The sequence below is a fragment of the Nanorana parkeri genome, unplaced genomic scaffold, assembly GCF_000935625.1.
Source record: "Nanorana parkeri isolate BGI_ZX_2015 unplaced genomic scaffold, ASM93562v1 scaffold21, whole genome shotgun sequence".
Classification (NCBI taxonomy): Eukaryota; Metazoa; Chordata; class Amphibia; order Anura; family Dicroglossidae; genus Nanorana; species Nanorana parkeri.
In genome coordinates, this window is record NW_017306289.1 from 71,253 (window position 1) to 89,587 (window position 18,335).

An 18,335-nucleotide genomic window follows, 5' to 3' on the forward strand; every position below is an offset into this window, starting at 1 on the left:
GGTGAAACTCGAATAATTAGAATAGCGTTCATTTATTTCACTAGGTGAAACTAATATATGAGATAGACTCATTACATTCAAAGCAAGATAGTTCAAGCCGTGATTTGTCATAATTGTGATGATTATGGCTTACAGCTCATGAAAACCCCAAGAACCCCAAATCCACAATCTCAAAAAAGTAGAATATTACATGCATTCAATAAAACAAGGATTGTACATAGAACAATATCGGACCTCTGAAAAGTACAAGCATGCATATGTACTCAGTACTTGGTTTGGGCCCCTTTTGCAGCAATTACTGCAATTACTTTTGCACGATATTATAATTATTCGAGTTTCACCTGTATGTTTAGGCAGGACATACAGTATGTGCTGCAGTGTGTAGGTTCATCACCACATTGTTAATAGATACATTGGAGAGTCATCTAGGGGAAGCTGCTCCACACTGTATCTGAGGTATGTGTGTGGGCATACTAGATAGGAGGGGGATATGGGCAACCTGTCATGACAAATTGATGTATTGGCTTTAACAATGACCTGAAACAAGAATAGATAATAGAAATTCCAACACCTTTTTGACATTCATATATAACATGCTTGTCCCAGTTATGTGACTAAAATATATTCAGGCTGTAGAAAGCATAGCCAGACAACTAGAATTTTCAGAAGGAGGTCAGCTGAAAATCGTTAGAAAAGCAGCAAAAGAGAAAAAAAAAATAGCTGTGAAAATGACTGTGCTTCTGCACAGTGGGATTCATTTAATAAGAGTAGAGCAGGGGTTGGCAAACCTCCAGCTGTTGTGGAACTACAAATTCCATCATGTATTGCAAGACTTTGACAGCGACAAGAATGACTCCCAGAGGCATCGTGGGATTTGCAGTTTCAGCACAGCCAGAGTGCCAAGATTGCCTTCTCCTGGAGGCATGTTCACTTCGCAATTTGAATGTCTACTAAAGCAATTCATATACTATGTTGCTGGCACTGCTTTACCACAGCACAGGTTTAAGTAATGAGATTGGCTTTAACCTGAAGACTGGAGAGTGATGGGCTACGCATTTTGCTTCAGGGACCCATCATTGTATGAAGTTGAACTTCCTACCTGTTGAACTTTTTGATTATACATATAAGAATGCACATAGGAGTCTTTCAGAGATGATGTGGGGGCATATTTATAAAAACAGTATGTTTATATGCTTATGTCACTTTCAACAAACTTTCACTGGTGGTGAAACAACCACTGCTAGTTAAAAACACATATATATTGACAGATTCACCTGTAGTGAATTTTGTTAGTTTAATGGACTACCTTATAAATATGCCCTACAGTCTTTTCTTCAACAGATTAAAAAAAGTTAACATGATGCACTTTAAAAAACCTTGCCATTTTCTCCAGATCAACTGACTTATAGGTACTGTAGAGAATGTGTTCATTGGTCGCAGGCCAGGTTAAAGTCCTTGGAGTGGCAGATAATATGCAATTTGAAGGCCAAAAACTACTGCTTGTTTTAAGTGTAAGTTAGACATACCTAAAAAGTCATAGTGATGTACTATGTTTCTGTAAGCCATTACTAGATAATTACTAAAAAGAATACAATTTAAAGATCCCTTTGTGCTTGGATCCTTCTTTGCAGAAATAAGCTGCTGACATATAAAAGTGACTGTCTCACTATAGTGGATTTAGACTACTGTGATGTTAATGCAGCACTTATTACCAAATAATAACATAACATATCCTACAATATCTTATTACCATATATAAAATGGTATATCACTGCAAAAACTGTGCCCAACTGTTCAAATTTCTGTTACGACAAAATGTGTATTACATATTTACATACTGTATGTATGAAATAATAAGAATATACATAAACAAATACATAGTAAGAAGTGGGGTAGCCCCATTGCATGGGCTAATTTTTTTAATAGCTTGAGTTTCTCTTTAAAGAAAAACTCCAGGATTTTGAAAAGTTAACCTTTGCAGTACTTATTTTTTCTCTAGGGGAGAAAAAAGAGACAAAAATACTCACCTGATCATTGGTCCTTTTAGCAGTGACCGCACACGTCTCTCCCTCTCCACTCTGGCTGTGGTATGACCATCTGCGTCTTTATGTCTAATAGATGTGTATTAGAGGTGATTACATCTGGGTCCTTAGACCGCCAAAGCCTAGGGGAGAAGAGGCTGTGGGAAGTGGTCTAGCAGCTGGTGGGACTGAGGATCGAGTGAGTATTTATTTTATTTGCGCTCCCTAGACAAAATGAGCAGTTAGCCCTTTCAGTGTGTGGAGGTAGCCCCACTGCAAAGGTTAACTTTTTAAGACCCTAGAGTTCTGCTTTAAGTTCAATGTTTGATCATCTCTATATTGACCAGGTCTATGTTTGACCAGTGCAGATTACCTGTGAAATGTAATATATAAATTGAACCTGCAAACACCTAAAAGGGTTCAATAAAAAGTATACCTTTAAATGCTTTCTGCCATTCTGTTTTTCAGTCACATGTCAGCCACACCTATCTATTGGATTACGTTGCTGCCTACCCATTGTAGGTATGTATTTTTGTATAAATAAGGAGTGGCATCTCTATGTGAACCTAAGAAAGGTTTCATACTACACTCTGTACTCTATGCTGTACATTATTTACTCCTTACTGCTCCACTCTTTATGTATGCAAAAGGAATGTGCAGCCTATTGCAATAGGTTGTGCACACCAAAGTACAAACATACATGCATATACAGTATACATATACATACACACAACATATATATATATATATATTACATATAGGTAATGCATACACAGATCTGAGGCATTCCAGATTCCCATCTCTTTAACTGTCCCTTACCTCTTCCAGCAGGGGTGTGGCAATGAAAATGAAGCAGGGAGCCTGGGAGGTGGTCATGTGACCACCGCCCAGCTTCCTCATTGGATGGGAAGCCTGCGTAAGCACAGCCACGTTCCCTCGTGACTTCCCAGGCACAGAGGACTGCAGCTACTATGTGAGGAATGTAAGTGGCAAGTGCTGCTGTGCTCTGTATCGCTGAGCTGGTCACAGATCTTTGTGATCTCTCCATCAGCTCAGTGACTAAAAACATGGCACCCACTGTTGCAGTTTGGTTCATGCAGTTTTGGTGTTGCGCTCAGGATGATTAGGGGGTGCCCAGGCACCCTGTGCGCATGCCTATGATTAACACTATACTATATGATCACCTTTTTAAGTGAACAGGCACATTTATGCAAGCCACATATTATGTTGTATCTCAATTAAGCAGAATCAACAGTTAACCCTATTAGATTGTTTGGAATTTTCAAATCTGAGCAATGTCTTTCAGTTATAAAGTGGTCGGTCAATGTGCAAAGTTGTTAAACAGATACTGTATGCCAAACACACATATGTTCACAGGCTGTTGGATAATTGCTTATCAAAAAATCAGATACCCCATGGGCAGCTACCATAGTGTATACTACGAAAAATGTTTTAGAATTGCAGTGGTATATAGACATCATAACATCAAACTTATCAGCACGTAGCAGGTTATACTCTAAAGTGTTCAAGCTAACACGGCAGAGAGCAATCCGTTCAGTTTTAAAAATGAGAAGACAGAATGAGGTCAGGGTAGCACAAGTTCATGTCACTACACAGAACACATGGTTATTAGCAGTACAGATATTAGAGAGGTAGCATTTATTTACTATTCCAGTATTCTAGTTTCTTATGCAAAGAACTTATAGACTGATGTAAAAATTGATGTTACTAGTACAATCATAATTTATATACATGTGAAAATGATACACCTCCATCCATAATACCAACAAAGCCACTTTTTAACTGTTATAATGTACAGTACCCCTTATTACCCAATTACCATTGCTCTAGCTGCTCTAAACTGAAATCTAAAAATAAATATTGTTACTGTAGGGTACTGCACATTACAGCACTTTACAATGTCTTAGAGCCCCACTCTAGGCTCCCCTCTATGATTCATGGCTTAATTGTTTGTGTGGCTAGGGGAGAAGGAATAAACAGAAAAAAATACCTTATTCCTCACTCCCGCAGGCTTCCTCCTCTCAATGTGACTGGTTCCCCTATGCTGCTTTACTTTGCTGCTTGGCCAGTTGCAGCTGTCTAAAGTCATCACGTAAAATGCAGGACCAGCAGTCCTGCATTCTATGGGAGAAAAGTAAGGGCCTGCCCACATTCTAGAGTGTCAGCCAACAAATGCGAGCTTCAGCTGCCAGCGAAACAAGTTATAAGGTAAGTTTTTGTACCTATTCCTTGGGTTTATTGGGAGACTAACTGGTGCTATTCAGTATTGCTGACTTGATGTATATTGTATAATGATTATACAAGAATGCAGAATACCACCAGCTATACAGGACTACAAATTCCAGCAAATACATTATAGGAAGCTGGAGTGGCGGATCCGGGGATGCCCCCGAGAAAATTATCGCTCCTTCCCTCCGCCGCACTGCTGGACCCGGTCAGCCGCACAGAACAATCAAGACCCAAAGCAGAGGCTGCACTGTAGTTAGGCAAATTAGGCGGCTGCCTCAGCCCATGCTGGGGCTTTGCAGCTGCCTAATTTGTGTGAGTACAGACCACCCAAGGCTGGCAGTGGTGGAACTATCCCAGATGGAGAGGCCAGGTGAGTGCGCTGTACCCCAGGGGGGGGAGAGGGTCTGAGCCAGGGGGTCAGAGGACACAGAGGTAGTGGGAGAGGAAAGGGGTGGCACAGTAGCAGTGGAAGAGCCAGATGGGGGCAGTGGACACAGTGGTGGTGGGAGAGGTAAGGGGTGGCACAGTAGCAGTGGAAGGGCCAGATGGGGGGCAGTGGACACAGGGGTGGCAGTGGGAGAGGAGAGAGATGGGCACAGTAGCAGTGGAAGAGCCAGATGTGGGGGGCTTATTTTCTGGCAGTGCCCCTACCGAGACTTGACTCTGGATGTGCCCCTGCTAGGAGGGTGTTCCATCATCACTACAGGTGTGTTCCAGGATCATTACAGTACAAACACAAGGAAGTGTGGTGGAATTACAATAATGAACAAGTTTACTTGTTCACCCCTTTTAAGGCTCACACCATCTACAACATGTATATAGCACAGAGGGTCCCCTACCTATTAATACACATGAAAGTATGTTTTGGTATACTTAAAATGGAACTTGCATACGTGTGCCCATTCACTGGAGTAATGTGTGGTCATAAAGTGGTTGTGGTCTAAATATACTCAGGTCCCTACCGGAAGGCAAGTTGTCAAAGGAACAGGAAGTATGCACAGTAACACAAGGGCATCTGAAATATGCACCAGCAACAGGGTGTATGATTAAATGGAGTGGGGGGTTGTTTATTAGCCGTGAAAAAAAGCAAGTGTGGTAGATTACAAAATTAAATACAATACCCCTTATCTCAGTAGAGATTATTGGGATTATTCATTAAAAAAATTTGCCATTGTTTGTGTGTGAAAAAAATCACTCTTAGCTTGTGCATTCCTTCCTGATTCAATAAAGTTTTACACACACTAATAATGTGCTTTGGTCAAGTCCTGTGCATTCCTCTGTAGATATAGCTAGTGGGCAAAAAAATGCCATGCAAACAGGCTATGAGCACATACTTTTGCAAGTAGAAATACCAGAAAGTGCTTGTTGTAACATGATGATAGAGAGTGTTACTGGATTGGATAATTGCTAGCTTCACAATGATGCAGCTAGAGTTGTCAGGGGCTGTGGTAAGCAGGAATATCCTGCATTACCTAATACATTAAAGTGCAAATAATTAAAGGCAAAATCAAAGACCAAATGGGTTTTTTTTGTTTGTTTTGCAAAGAGAGAGAAAGGGTTAGAGATTTTAGAAAACTGAGGGGAAATCCTTAATTTTAGAGTTGTCAACAGAACTAAGGATGAGGAAAAAACTTCTACTGGGGACACCTATTCTAGTCACAGTTGTCTACGAAGGTAATATGCATTGTTTTGTAGAGTTCTCTTCTCATTTCCTTTCACATCTCTGGGACAGCAAGAGAAAGGAGATCTCCCTAACGGGATGCAGACAGTAAAAAAAAACAAAAAAACCTGATAGGTGTTTTACCTTGCTAACTAAAAAAAAGGTTGTGGCTTTGCCAGCACCTTGAGCGCAATAACATAAAATAGAATACAGTTTTGAACACTGCTGATGAGAGAAAAAAGTTAAAAAAATTAAACAATTGTATATTTTGCATACAAAAAAACCGTGCTGCATAACCTACCTTGTTCAACTTGGACTACATAAAATATGACAATACCAAAGAAAATATTTAAATAAGAAATGCTCATATTTATAATAAAAAGACACATTTTTTATTTAAATAACACAATAATTAACTTATGTTTTGGAAACCGGAAAACTTACTTTCAGCAGGACACATTGAGCTGTCTTAAGTTTGTATTTTAAATCTCACTTAAAATCCTGAAACGAATCAGCTGCACTGTTGTAAGATCACTTTGCTTTGTATATATTTTTTATATATGCAATGCTCTGGACAGTTACAGTATACAGGAATAAGGAATAGTGCCTATACTGCTCCCCATTGAATTCATTCAGGTGGGATGGTATAATAACTACATCTGATATTTTACCTAATACAGAATGAGATCCTTTGCTGATAACAAATTGAAGCACACTTAGAGAAAAATACAAGGTGATGTCCAAATAGGGGGAGGGTGGAAACAGCACTGCAAGGGGGATCCAGGACAATGTTGTCTGCTTTTTAATGAGTGAGGATTTTCTTTTGTGTTGTTTTGTATATTATTGTGATACATAAATGTATTTATTATAATACAAATACAACTGAATTTAAAGGGGAAAATGAAATGTATGCCTATGATTCATTTATTGTTTGTTGCTTTTTTGTACATTTCCTTTGTTGCTTTTTTGTATATGAGAGTGTAGCATCCATTTAGATTAGTGTGATTAGGAGTGGGCACCATTTCAATAGTTTTTGCAAAGGGTCCCTCAGGAATTATATTTCAAGGTTTTGGTATATGAGAAAACTTTGGTCCCATGTCCTAAAAATATTCTGCTGCACATAATTAGTTGGTCACATGTATGTTTAAATTGATGTCAGCTATGACCTTTCAGCTTACAGTGAAAGCCCAGCTAACCATGTTACAAAGGTATGTTTGTTACTCAGTGCAGGTGTCCAAATGAAGGAAGATTTATTTTTGTTTTTGTGTTAATTTTTGCTTGGAATGGTTGACATTATTTTCTATATTACTGTAGAGGGGCAGCAGAGAGTATTGGCTTGTTTGAGAAACATTTGATAACTTTGCTGGATGGATTGCAGATTGTCTATTGGAGACAATCTGCAATCTGCTTACTGATCCCACAATTTATTCATCCCCTGGAACCATTTATTATTCTTCACAGGTAACCGGGCAACATTGTTTTTAATCCAGTCTGTTCTTTATATTACATGCACCTGTGCCCTGATTATGGACATTATTGTATTTATAAATTCTTCACAATATGGCTTTAAAAAAAACCCATCACCAACCTCTCTAGCTGCATGTACTGTGGAGTAATTCATCCATAACAGAGGCTCTAAAGAGACTCTAAAGTTGGGTTGTAGTATTTGTTAACAGTTTAGAAACACCTGGTGTTTGTTTACATAAGAAGTCTGGAAAACTACCCAGATTATGCTTTTATTAAAAATAAGAGGAAAGGAGCTGTGAGTTAAATTCTTGTGTTGTTAACTTTGAAGATACATTTTTTCACAATGCCTGTAGATACAGAAAATGATGGGGGCTTGGTTTGAAGTGATTTGACTGCTTGTTCAGAATATGTAAATACTTTAATGTGCATAGTCTAAGCATAGATTTAACAAAAATATTCTGGTGCAAGGAACACTGTTGTTGTCCCTGGTATAGAATTTTTTACACTGTGATCTACAAATATGTTGGCAGCCTGTAACGACCGATATAACAAGATAAGCAGCGCTAGGAGTTCAATTAGCTGTATATCACACAGGTGGCAGTGATTTAAACCAAAATAGTGTTTCCTTAACACATTACTTATATACTGCAAAGTCAATGTGGTGAATTTTTAGTGTATCGTGTCAACACATCAATATAAATAAATAAATATTGTGATGTAAAATACAAGCTGCTGTATTAAAGACCGCTGGGTCTGAAGATGTTTAAACCAAATTCACAGAGCTAGTAGGTGAATCAAAAAACCCTACAATCGTGTTTGTGAACTACAAATCATCAGAAAACCACATCAATGCAAGTGCCGTTTAATCAATAAAAAACACGGCACTGTAATAGTTAATAAACATGTGTACGATTAGGAGGTGATATTTAACCAAGTGCTTCTAGGTGTCTCAGTGTGTAAAAATAAAGTGGATCAGTTTATACAAATTAAAAAAGTCCTTCACTATTTTTACACCTTCATGTGCATTAATAACATTAAGTGACAAATCATATGCGTGAAAAAATTCAGGTGGGTAAACAAAAATTATAAACGAAAATAATTGTGAATGACAATTAATTGTGCTGACAAAAAATATATATAAATAGATAAAGTCTCTGTAATATACAGCTTCGCTTCAAAGCCAAATAGCAGAGCCTTCCAATGTTCGGTAGAGTAGTGCTTTCCTGGGGTTTGTATTAAGATCAATACATCCCCCTAATAGAGTGCGTACTCACCCCAAACTTTCGGCTGTAACAGACAGCCCCAAACGCTTTGTCTGATGGGACACCGTTACTGAGGCGTCTTTCGTATCTCGTTCTTTACCATCAGTCCTCAGTGTAAAGTATTCCCACAGTCATGCAGTCATCATGTATATAATGACTGAATGTTCTTCACATTTCTTCCAAGGAGAGAAAGGATATGTGCAAATGTTATGTTTCAACTTCCAGGTTGAGGACTGTGGCTGAAGTTATCCTAGTTTCAATTGTTCAGCAATACAATTGTGACAAAAAGCTTGTCTCTTTTGTACTGACTGTCTCCATGTGACAAGCACTGCAAACACAATATGGTGCCAGACAGCAGATATTTTTGCTGCACGAGGATCAATAAATATCAGCTACAACCTTAAATGTTAACTGTCCCTTCTCACGAGAGATCTTTCCTTGCACAACTCCTTATATGAAAGTCTAATGGCTAGGCTATTTATTCATATATTTAATCGTCAAAGCTAAAAAGACACAAGAAGGTGAGCTGTGGATTTGTCTCCGTAGTTAGCAGAAGGAGCAAAGGTAAGACTATGCAAGTTTGCAAAGTGTCTCCTACTAGCCTTCTATCCACTCACTACGTATACATCTCTCTTACCCTACAGTGGGACCAGGAGCGGATGACGACTAGAGCCATGGTGGATACGGGGGCATGTGGCAACTTCATTGACGTCCATGTTGTGTCCCAAAATAAAATACCGCATTCAAAAAAATTAACACCCCTCTCTGTAAGTTTCATAGATGGTACAACCTCTTCCGCAGGGCCCATCTGTCGCCAGACTCAACCACTTCTGGTCACCTGTGAAGGGAGTCACACCGAATATCTCACATTCGATGTAATTCCTTCCCCTCTCTTCCCGGTAATCCTGTGGTTACCATGGTTGAGACTACATCAACCCAAAATATTATGGACACCAGGGGGTGTCAGTCTAGATTCCTCTTTCTGTAAGGAGACATGCTACCCCATTAACCCGTTGATGCAAGTTTCCATAACTAAAATTCCCAGCTGTTATCATGATTTCTATGACATCTTCAGTAAACAGAATGGAGAGGTTCTCCCCCCCCCCACAGGTCATATGACTGCCCAGTTGAGTTGATACCGGGAGGAGCCATACCCATGGGGAGGATATATCCCTTGTCCCAGCCGGAACTGGTGCATCTGAAAGAGTATCTGGAGGAGAACCTACGAAAAGGTTTCATCAGGTCATCTACGTCACCGGCTGGGGCAGGGATGTTTTTTTGTCAAGAATAAGGACTCAAGCCTTAGGCCCATTATAGATTACAGGGGCCTGAATAAAATCACGGTCAAAAACTGTTACCCTCTACTCCTTATCCCAGAGCTAATAGAAAGGTTACAAGCAGCTCAGATATACACCAAACTAGATCTCAGAGGCGCTTATAACTTGATACGCATTAAGACCAGGGACGAGTGGAAAACCGCTTTCAGAACACGCTATGGCTTGTACGAATACACGGTAATGCACTTTGGCCTATGTAACGCCCCCGCCACGTTTCAGGCGTTCATTAATGATATTTTCCGAGACCTTCTGGATACCTGTGTCGTTGTCTATTTAGATGATATGCTTATCTACTCGGACAACATCCAGGACCACCGAAGGCACGTGAGGTGGGTTCTCGCTAGACTCAGGGCCCATTCCTTATACGTAAAGGTGGAAAAATGCGTGTTCAAAAAGCAGACCATATCCTTCTTGGGATATGTAATCTCTCCCCAGGGGGTTCAGATGGATCAGGCCAAGGTGGACTGTATACTCCAGTGGCCAGCCCCTACATCCAGAAAAGCCTTGCAGCGGTTCTTAGGATTCGCTAATTTTTACAGAAAGTTCATTAGGAACTAGGCCCTTTGATGAAATATAATTGGTCAAATGATGCTCAGGCTGCTTTTGACTCCTTAAAACAAAGGTTCACATCTGCCCCAATACTACAGCTGCCAAACCCTGACAGTCATTATGTACTAGAAGTAGATGCATCTCAAGTAGCCATACGAGCCATTCTCTCCCAAAAAAAGTTCCATCTCGGAACCGTTACATCCAGTAGCATTTTTCTTGAGATTCCTTAACACCGCTGAAAACAACTACCCTGTGGGAGAAAAGGAACTGCTTGCCATTAAATGCACTCTAGAAACCTGGAGACATCTGCTAGAGGGCACCAGATATCCCATCACTATATATACTGACCACCGGAACTTGCAGTACTTACAGACTAGTAAGACACTTTCTGCCCGCAAGGTCCGTTGGAGTCTCTTTTTTGGGAGATTTGATTTCCAAATTACTTACCGGCCTGGCACAAGGAACGGAAAGGCGGATGCTCTCTCCCGTATATCGGAGAATCAGCACTCACCTCAAACTCCTTCCTCGGTAATCTCATCTGACAGGATAGTCCTTGCCACTGTCAGTTTAAAAGCACAGCTCAAGGAATACTTAACTTCTAACCCATCCACGATTCCTCAGGGTCTCAAACGTAACGAGGACAGTCAAAATAGTTAAACTCCCACATGACGGAGCCCTAGCAGGTCATCCGGGCGTTACAAAAACCTTTGACCTCATTCATCGACAATTCTGGTGGCCCCAGATGCGTAAAATGGTAAAGGATTATGTCTCATCCTGCCAAATCTGTGCCACTTGTAAACATGGGAAAAGGCCTCCTTATGGGTTGTTGGCATCCTTGCCTATACCCGAGAAACCATGGGACTCTGTGTCTCTCGATTTCATCGTGGATCTTCCCCCATCCTCGGGTCGCAACACCGTTATGGTGGTGATCGACCAACTGACTAAGATGGCTCATTTCACCGCTCTGACCAAAGTTCCCTCTGCCAAGGAAACAGCTGACGCCTTCCTAGGCAACATTGTGAGACTACATGGTATACCTTCCCAGATTATATCTGACCGGGGAGTTCAATTAGTTTCCAGGTTCTGGAGGTCCTTGTGTACATCTTGTCGCATTGACCACAGACTGTCCAGCGCTTCCCACCCCCAGACAAATGGTCAGACGGAGCGTATAAATCAATGCCTGGGACAGTACCTCCGCTGTTACTGTACACACCTCCAGGACGACTAGTTCGAGTTGCTTCCCCAAGCGGAATTCGCTTATAACAATGCCACCAGTTCTTCCATGCTTCATTCCCTGTTTTTCTCTAACTATGGGTATCACCCGAACTCCTTACCGGACTCCTTGGTTTCCTCGAAAGTCCCCGCAGCTGGAGCTTATCTATCCAACCTCCAGAAAATGACCGAAGTGTTGCGTAAAAATCTTGCCTGTGCTCAGTCCCGACAGAAGCACTATTATGATCTCCGCAGGAGACCGGCCCCCGCTTATAGCATGGGGGACATGGTCTGGCTGTCCACTAAAAATCTCTGTCTAGGAACTCCCTCAAAGAAACTGGGCAAACAGTTCATGGGTCCGTTCCCTATAGAAAAAGTTATTAATGCTAACACCATGAGACTCTGCCAGCGGAGTTGAGGATGCACCCTTCCACGTCTCATTACTCAAACCATTCCATCTGGATCCTTTCCCTGATCGCTCTCCTCCTCCAGGCCCCCCGGTACAGGTGATGGGCTGCAGTATCTGATCCGTTGGAAGGGTTATGGCCCCTAGGAGGACTCCTGGGAAGATGGTCGGGATGTGCATGCCCCTGAATTAGTGAGAAGGTTTCACCTTTGGTATCCCGGCAAGCCTTCTCTACTTGGGAACCCCAGGAGGGCTTCCCTTAGGGAGGGGGTGCTGTAACGATCGCGTCTGCGCTCCGCAGTGGAACGCAAGCCGCAAGGCGGGAGTAAAACCGCCCTCTGACGCAGGTAGCTCCGCCAACACTCCTTCCCCATAAAAGGCCGGAAGAGAGGTCAGTATGACGTTCCACTATTGCAAGTGAACGCCAGCTGACTCCTGGAACCCTGGAACTGGACCATAGGAAGCCTGTGCTGCAAGGACCCCCGCTTACCTGGACATCTAATAGCAAGTATTTACTAGTCTGGGACAGCCTGTCCACAGCTAGTACTCACTAGAGAGATTGAATTGACTGTACTGATAATGCTGAATGGACTTCCTCATTGAACCTTAAGTCTCAGCATTTAAAGGGGAAGTGTTGCTACATCTTTTGCTTGATAATTCATTACTGGAAGTCACTTATTGTTTGATCTTTCTTCAACCTCACTTAAACTGTTGCAACCCTGGTATGCTGTAATAACCTGGGGCAATACGTGTGCACCACCTATTCCAAATAATTTGCGGCATATGATGGTAGAGCTTCAAACGCTCCGCTAAAGTTTGAGAGTGATGCCTGGAGCTCGACCCTCAAAACAACCTCTCCTGAATTCAGCAACTCTGCAGCTGAGATTGATATAACCAGACCTCGTCATTATACAGCCAGATATAATTTATTATCCTTTAAAAAATGTTTAACTGCATACATGCCAGAATAGAGCTCTAGAGATTATTTAATAACATATAGTATATATATTTTCAATTACGCCAATAATGTTTTAGGGGGTTATTCACAAAGCTGCCATAGGCAGCCAAGTGAATAACAAACCCGAAGTAAATTGAGCTGAACGCTGTTCGCCTATTAACTTCAGGCTTGTACGGCCGACCTGAAGTGCAGAAGGAGTTCGACTCAGCCGATCCAACATCTGGATCGGCTGAACCGAACCTCTGGCAGGCTACTCGCTGCTGTTCGGCCTATTCTCATAGATGTCGAACAGCAGTGAGTGATTAGCGGCATTTGGCTCGGCTATTCTGCTCGGTACCTGCTGTGGTACCGAGCAGAATAGAAAACCAGTTTTAAAAAGTAGAAAAAAAAGTAAAAACGATGGGCAGAGCTAGCAGTGATAGCTAGCTCAGCCCAACTGTTTTCTATTGGCCAGGACCAGCTGTCATTAGAATGAGAGCTTGTCGGAGCCGGTGGTGGTATCAAAGCCGGCTCTGCTGAGTTCTCATGGTACTGACAGATCAGCTTCCTCTGGTTACCAGGTAACCAGAGGACGCTGAACTGTCAGTACCATGAGAGCTCAGCAGAGTCGGCTTTCATATCACCGCCGGCTCTGCTAAGCTCTCATCGTAATGACAGATGGGCGTCCCTGGTTACCCGGTAACTAGGGACGCCCATCTGTCATTACACACTGAGAACCCGACAAAGCCTCCGAGTTCTCAGTGTAATGACAGAACGGCGTCTCTGGTTACCTGGTTCAGCCAGCTTCGGATTTCACCTGGGCTCAGTTGAGCCGGCGCATATGCCTTCGGCTCGACTGATCCCCTCGGCCAACTTCGGGAGCTGTACGGGCTATAGCGAATAGACCATACAGCAGCCCTTCGGTTCTACTGAACCGAAGGGGTCATGGGGCCGAAGCTAGCTGAAGGATCAGCCGAAGCTACGGCTAGATACTTCGGGAGCTTTGTGAATAACCCCCTTAGTGTTATTGCCACTGGATCAAAAATAATTTCTGTCATACATTAAGATTCCATATTTGTTTAAATTAAAAAAAAAAACATTGTTTGCATGTGAAGAGGCACAGCTTCATTATAAAATTGTCTTAATATGGGATTATTTCCTAATATTCAACAAGATAACCTCCTATCTTGCTAATAGCAGGTGATGGAAGTTTCATTAAGATGAAGAATTATGTTTATAATTGGACCATTTATTTCAGACTCTAATCAAAATATTTGACATGGAAACAATTCTTGAGCATAAGGACGATAGAAAATTAAAGCGAGTCCTTAAATAAAAAAATAATTAGCAATTAAGGAAGGTCAAACTCTTAAATTCATTAAGCAGGAAGCTGCACACTTATATAGAATGAAAATTAATGCATAATGAACCACTAAGGAAGACTTATTGCATTTATAGAAACCATTAATCTAATTATTATGTTCTAATACAAGTAAAGGATTTGCAATTTTGGGTTATATTTATTTATTTATTACTTTCCATATTACCTTACTGTGCTAAACAGATACACCGTCTTTGTTTGCAAATTCTAAATAGAAATCATAATTTCTGATTGTTATATATATAGATAGAATAATCAGAAACTGGATTCTATTTTACTACATAGAAAATAAAGCTGAAAAAATCTTTCAAAATACAAACTCCAATAAATTAAAGTAGATTGATTGGTAAAATGTTGTACCTTTTTCAATATTTAAAAGCAGATAGAAAAACTTTCATATGTAAGTATATATTTAACAAACTCTATGACACTATTAGGCACCATTCACGCATAGGCTTTTTTAATTCGGCGCGTTTGTGTGCATAAAACAGGTTGATGGTTAACGCACGTGGTTAAATGTGTAATTTTTAATTAACACTTGTTTTTGCACTTTTGTGGCTACACTACAGTCTGTTTGGAACAGAACATGCTGAAATCTGCCAAGAAATAAAAAGGATATTTATTAAGGACCCTACAGTCCCATTTTAACCTCTTCTTTGGGATAGACCATAAACCTGCAATGTAAAAGATATTTTGCTAATAGTAGGAAAAAGCAAAGTGACAGAGAGATGAACTTAACAATCTGATGCTTTTCCTTCATTTCCAATCACAGGCCGGAGGAGGGACATTACCTGTAAGTGTTACCTAACTGTAGCTGAGAAAAATGACATCTCCACCCCTGAAAGACAGGGCTGTGCTGTGTGGTAGACTCGTGTAAATCTCAGGACTGGATGGACAGGATTACAAAGCCTATGACAGGTAAAACAGAGCCCACATAGTAAATGGGAACAAGACCTGGGTATGCCTCTGGGAGATGAAGGGTAGACTCAGATCTTATATTTGATTAAAACATGTCCACAAAATATGTTTACCTAGAAGCAACTTCATCCCACAAATGCTCAATTGTATTGAGATCTGGTGATTTTGGGGGCAACCTAAGCAAGGTAAAGTCTCCCTCATGTTCTTGAAACCACTCCTGCACAATACAAGCACTGTGGCATGGCGTATTGTCTTGTTGGAAGAAGCCATCTCCATTGGGATACGCCATCAACATGATAGGATGAACTTGATCAGCAACGATACTTTGGTATGTTGTGCTATTCAGACGTTGTTCCACACGAATAAAAGGGCCCAAATCATGCCAGGATGCCCCCCACCAGCTTGAAGGGTTGTACTCATGCACGTGGGTTGCATGCTTTCATGCTGTTCCCGCCAAATTCTCACTCTGCCATCTGCATGATGCAACTGGAAACGTGATTCATCGGACCACATTACTTTTTTCCAATGCTCGACTGTCCAATCCTTGTGTTCCTGTGCGAATTGGAGACGTTTTATCTTGTTAACTGCAGACAGCAAAGGTGTTCGAACAGGCTTTCATATCCCATACGATTCAGTTTACGCCGAACAGTGCGTTCAGAGATAATTTGAGAGGATTCCTGATTAAGATAAGGCTGTTAAATCGCGTTGTTTACCCATATCTTCAGAAAAAAATCACTTTTACTGTCGTGGTGAACAACCTGCTTCCCTATTTATAATGGTCTGGCCCTCTAGCAACTATAAAAATTGTGGGAATCTTGAGTCGGTAATTGTTTTCCTCCCAACTTAGATGTTCACCTTTCTAATTTATGATGGCACAGATGTGATTCTTAAGAACAGTCTCCCTGTTATTCACCATTTCCCTTTTCTTCCTTTCATTTTCCACTGACTTGCTCTTTATTTTATTTCTCAGTTTGTTCATAATAATATGTTGGAAATCCACAATAAAAGATGTTCTAGCAAGTAATGGATTCGAACAATCATAGAAGAATGAATGCTAGCATTTGTATAGGCTGTGTAATTTATTCTTTCACAAAGTATCGGCAAGTTAGGGATAACAAACAATACTAGAGCTAATGATGTCACAATTGGTTTCCAATGGAGACTAAAGGTGTCCATTTTAACACAAATTATACAGAGATGATTGACTGTTGTCACAGTCAGGAAACCTGCCCTGAGAAAAGCCATGCAGCCATTGTTGGAGTGCATATAGATAAAAGGTGGCTGAAAACAGGCTGCAGAAGATCAGCACCACTGAGATGCAATAAATGCTCAAACAAGTATCATATTTGCAAAAATTGATGTTTTAGCAAACTAAAAGGGTTATTCACAAAGCTGCGAAGGCAGCCGAGTGAATAACCGACCCGAGGTGAAGTGAGCCGAACGCTGATCGGCTATTTACTTTACGAAGAATATTCCTGCGGCTCGATTGAGCTGCTTGGTCAGCTTCGGGAGCTGTACAGACTATAGTGAATAGCCCGTACAGCAGCTCAGGTGGCCGACGCTAGCCAAAGGATCAGCCGGAGCTATGGCTGATCCTTCATGAAGAAGGAGAGGGGCAGCACTGCTCACTGGCTTTCTTACAGACACTGACAAAATCGTCCCAGCTTGGCTGCATACTCACATACATATATACTCACATACATATATGCCGATCCAGAAAGCAGTGGGCAGGGCTAGGTGTGGCCAGCTGCTGATTGACAATCTCCAGGCTTTTGAATTAGCAGTGACAATGTTGATTGCAACTCCCCATGCAACAGCTTCTCATCCCACTGTAGTGTAAGCAGGCACAGCCTACATGAGGGGCAATACTGCTTGGAATTAAGTAGCAGTGCATCTGCATTGCCTCTTCCTCCTACTCAGAGGAGGCTGTATGAGGTGGAATTCACTAGCAGGATCAACAGGCATTTGTGAGACTTTGCAGGTAGACTACGGGAAAACAGTAAGTGCAGATGCACTTACAATATTTTTTTTTTAATGGCAGGCCTCACTTTTATTTTAAGTACCAAGATTACATTTCATTATAATTAGTACAGTACTCGGTACAAGTACAAATAGAGATACTTTTCGAGCTCCAAGACTAGATTAGAGAAAGATTCAAAAGTTAGGAGGCAGCTGTCATTTTTAGGGAGCACAGGGAGCTCCTGGGATTTGTACATCTCTGTTTTAATGTATGATTTTGTTTTTATAAAAATAAATAAAAGGATGCACCGATACCATTTTTGCAAGTACAAGTACTGATACATTTTTGTTTATTGCCATGTGACAGTTTTTCTAAAACAATACAGATGAATGATTTCAGGACAGTGGTGGAGCGCCAGAGCCAGGTCCCAGCTGCAACTCGTGCAACACTGGTAGTTCTCATTAAAATGCCAAGTATCGGCACTGATATCTGAAAAGTATCGGTGCATCCCTAATTATAATTTAAAAGTAGTTTAATCTTAAACATAAAGAGAGTTATTCACAAAAGGGTAAAGAGTTTGGAGAAGGCACAAGTGAACAATCTAGGACAACATAGCTGATCTGGAAAGTGAGCTGAATTGGAGAATGTTTCCAAATCAGCTACTTTGGCCTAGATTGTTCACTCCTCCTGCTTCTCCAAACTCTTCACCCTTTTGTAAATAACCCTGAAAGTGTAAAAAAAAAGGGTCATAGTAACTAGAATTTTTAATGACATACAGTCATGATAGCTTTCTTACATTTTACATAAGGGATGATATACTAATCGAGTAAACTATATGTGCTTAGAAAAGTTCAAATGTATATAATGAATAGCTTAATGACTAAATCAAAAGCTACATTTACTTTGAACGTCCAATCACTTCAATCTTCTGCAAACCCCCCCCCCCCCAAGATTGGCCACCCCCACAAACAGTTT

At 41.0% G+C, this 18,335-nt stretch overlaps 1 protein-coding gene across 3 annotated transcripts in view; it reads right to left on the bottom strand.

Annotated features, from left to right (window-relative positions):
* The window catches only part of GABRG3 (gamma-aminobutyric acid type A receptor gamma3 subunit), a 411,112-nt gene that overhangs the window by 16,235 nt on the left and 376,542 nt on the right, over positions 1 to 18,335 (bottom strand). The gene's annotated exons all lie outside the window — the stretch shown is intronic.